At 42.2% G+C, this 3,402-nt stretch overlaps 1 non-coding gene across 1 annotated transcript; it reads right to left on the reverse strand.

Annotated features, from left to right (window-relative positions):
• Nucleotides 1-376: 376 nt before the first annotated feature.
• LOC148576703 (small nucleolar RNA R71) lies at nt 377-484 on the reverse strand. Its single transcript, XR_015902903.1, has one exon. It is a non-coding gene; the product is annotated as a small nucleolar RNA R71 (small nucleolar RNA).
• Between the last annotated feature and the right edge of the window lie 2,918 nt (nt 485-3,402).

The raw sequence follows: 3,402 nt of genomic DNA on the forward strand, positions 1-3,402 counted from the left end.
AGATGCAAGGAAGATGCTTGGTGACTTTACTGCACCTACTTCTGACTTCTATGGAAGAAGCATCTCAATTCCTACAATTGGAGCAAACAACTTTGAGCTTAAGCCTCAGTTAGTTTCTCTAATGCATTAGAATTGCAAGTTTTATGGACTTACATTGGAAGATCCTCAACAGTTTTTAGCTGAATTCTTGCAAATCTGTGATACTGTTAAGACCAATGGGGTTAATCCTGATGTCTACAGACTTATGCTTTTCCCCTTTGCTGTAAGAGACAGAGCTAGGACATGGTTGGACTCACAACCTAAAGAAAGCCTGAACTCTTGGGAAAAGTTGGTCAATGCTTTCTTGGCCAAATTCTTTCCACCTCAAAAGTTGAGCAAGCTTAGAGTGGAAGTCCAAACCTTTAGACAGAAGGAAGGTGAATCCCTCTATGAAGCTTGGGAAAGATACAAGCAATTGATCAAAAGGTGTCCTTCTGACATGCTTTCAGAATGGAGCATCTTATGTATATTCTATAATTGTCTGTCTGAATTGTCCAAAATGTCATTGGATCATTCTGTTGATGGATCTCTCCATCTGAAGAAGACACCTGCAGAAGCCCAGGAACTCATTGAAATGGTTGCAAATAACCAGTTTATGTACACTTCTGAAAGAAATCCTATGAATAATGGGACAACTCAGAAGAAAGGAGTTCTTGAGATTGATACTCTGAATGCCATATTGGCTCATAATAAAATATTGACTCAGCAAGTCAATATGATTTCTCAGAGTCTGACTGGAATGCGAGCTGCATCCGGCAGTACTAAAGAAGCTTCCTCTGAATAAGAAGCTTATGACCCTGAGAACCCTACAATGGAAGAGATGAATTACATAGGAGAATCCTATGAAAACACTTATAATCCTTCATGGAGGAATCATCCAAAAATTTCTCATGGAAAGATCAACAGAAGCCTAATCAAGGCTTCAATAATAATGGTGGGAGATATAGGTTTGGCAATAGCAAGCCTTTTCCATCATCTTTTGAGCAACAGATAGAGAATTCTAAGCAGAGCCTCTCTGACTTAGCAACCATAGTCTCTGATCTATCTAAGACCACTCTCAGTTTCATGACTGAAACAAGGTCCTCCATTAGAAATTTGGAGGTACAAGTGGGTCAACTGAGTAAAAGAGTGGCTGAAACTCCTGCTAGTACTCTCCCAAGCAATACAGAAGAGAATCCAAAAAGAGAGTGCAAGGCCATCAATATACCCAACATGGCCGAACCTGTAGAGGAGGGAAAGGCAGTGATTTCCACTGAGGAAGACCTCAATGGACGTCCACTGGCCACGAAGGAGTTCCCTATTGAGGAACCAAAGGAATCTGAGGCTCATACAGAGACCATAGAGATTCCACTGAACTTACTATTGCCATACATGAGCTCTGATGAATATTCTTCCTCTGAAGAGGATGAAGATATTACTGAAGAGCAAGTTGCTCAGTATCTAGGAGCAATCATGAAGCTGAATGCCAAGTTATTTGGTAATGAGATTTGGGAGGATGAACCTCCATTGCTCATCAATGAACTAAATACCTTGGTTCAACAGAAATTACCTCAGAAGAAATCGGATCCCGAAAAATTCTTAATACCTTGCATCATAGACACCATGACTTTTAAGAAGGCTCTGTGTGACCTTAGTTCAAGTATAAACCTCATGCCACTCTCTGTAATGGAGAAACTAGGGATCTTTGAGGTACAAGCTGCAAGAATCTCATTAGAGATGGCAGACAATTCAAGGAAACAGGCTTATGGACTTGTAGAGGATGTATTAGTGAAGGTTGAAGGCTATTACATCCCTGCTGACTTCATAATCCTAGACACTGGGAAGGATGAAGATCAATCCATCATCCTTGGAAGACCCTTCCTAGCCACAGCAAGAGCTGTGATTGATGTGGACAGAGGAGAGTTAGTCCTTCAATTGAATGAGGACTACCTTGTGTTTAAGGCTCAAGGATCTTCTTCTGTAACCATGGAGAGGAAGCATGAAAAGCTTCTCTCAACACAGAGTCAAGCAGAGGCCCCACACTCAACTTCTAAGTTTGGTGTTGGGAGGGCAACATCAAGCTCTGAGTCTCTGTGAAGCTCTCTAAGAGCTCACTGTCAAGCTATTAACATTAAAGAAGCACTTGTTGGGAGGCAACCCAATGTTTTTTAATTATATTTATTTATCTTCCATTGTTATTTTATATTTTCCTTAGGTTGATGATCATGTGAAGCCACAAAAAGAACTGAAAAATAAAAAATAAAATGAAAAACAGCATCAATGGCAGCACACCCTAGAGGGCAGGCATACTGGTGTTTAAACGCCAGTAAGGATAGCAGAATGGGCATTTAACGCCCAGCCTGCCAGTATTCTGGGCGTTAAACGCCAGAATGGGCAGCACGCTGGGCGTTTAATGCCAGAAATGGGCAGCAGACTGGCGTTTAACGCCAGGAAAGGTAGCAGAGCTGGCATTTAATGCTAGGAAAGGTAGCAGAGCTGGCGTTAAACGCCAGGATTGGCACACAGTGGGCGTTTAAATGCCAAATTGGTGCAGGGAGCAGAATTCCTTGACACCTCAGGATCTGTGGACCCCACATGATCCCCACCTACCCTACCTCTTCTTCTCTCCTCTTCAAACCTTTTCATAACACTCTTCCCAAAATACCCTTGACCAATCCCATCAATAACTCTTCCCCAGATACCCTTCACCTATCAAATCCTACCCCCTTCCTCATATTCTCTTCACCACTCACATCCATCCATCATAAACCCCACCTACCTCACCATTCAAATTCAAACCATCTCCCTCCTAAACCCACCCCCTTCATGACCAAATTCCCCCTCTCTCTTGCCCTATAAATACCCCTCCTCACTACCTTCAATTTCACACATCATACACACTACTACCCCCCTTGGCCGAAACCACCACTACCCTCCATCTCCTCCATTTCTTCTTCTTCTACTCTTTTCTTTCTTCTTTTGCTCGAGGACGAGCAACAATTCTAAGTTTGGTATGGGAAAAGCTAAGCTTTTTTTTTATTTTTCCATAACCATCAATGGCACCTAAGGCCGGAGAAACCTCTAGAAAGAGGAAAGGAATGGCAATTGCTTCCACATTTGAGTCATGGGAGATGGAGAGATTCATCTCAAAGGTCCATCAAGACCACTTCTATGAAGTTGTGTCCAAGAAAAAGGTGATCCCCGAGGTCCCCTTCAAACTCAAAAAGAGTGAATATCCAGAGATTCGACATGAGATTCAAAGAAGAGGTTGGAAAACTCTCACCAACCCCATTAAACAAGTCGGGATCTTTATGGTTCAAGAGTTCTATACTAATGCATGGATCACTAGGAACCTTGACCAAAGTATGAACCCGAATGCAAAGA

Source organism: Arachis ipaensis, chromosome B1 (genome assembly GCF_059453495.1).
Source record: "Arachis ipaensis isolate K30076 ecotype BB chromosome B1, ASM5945349v1, whole genome shotgun sequence".
Classification (NCBI taxonomy): domain Eukaryota; kingdom Viridiplantae; phylum Streptophyta; class Magnoliopsida; order Fabales; family Fabaceae; genus Arachis; species Arachis ipaensis.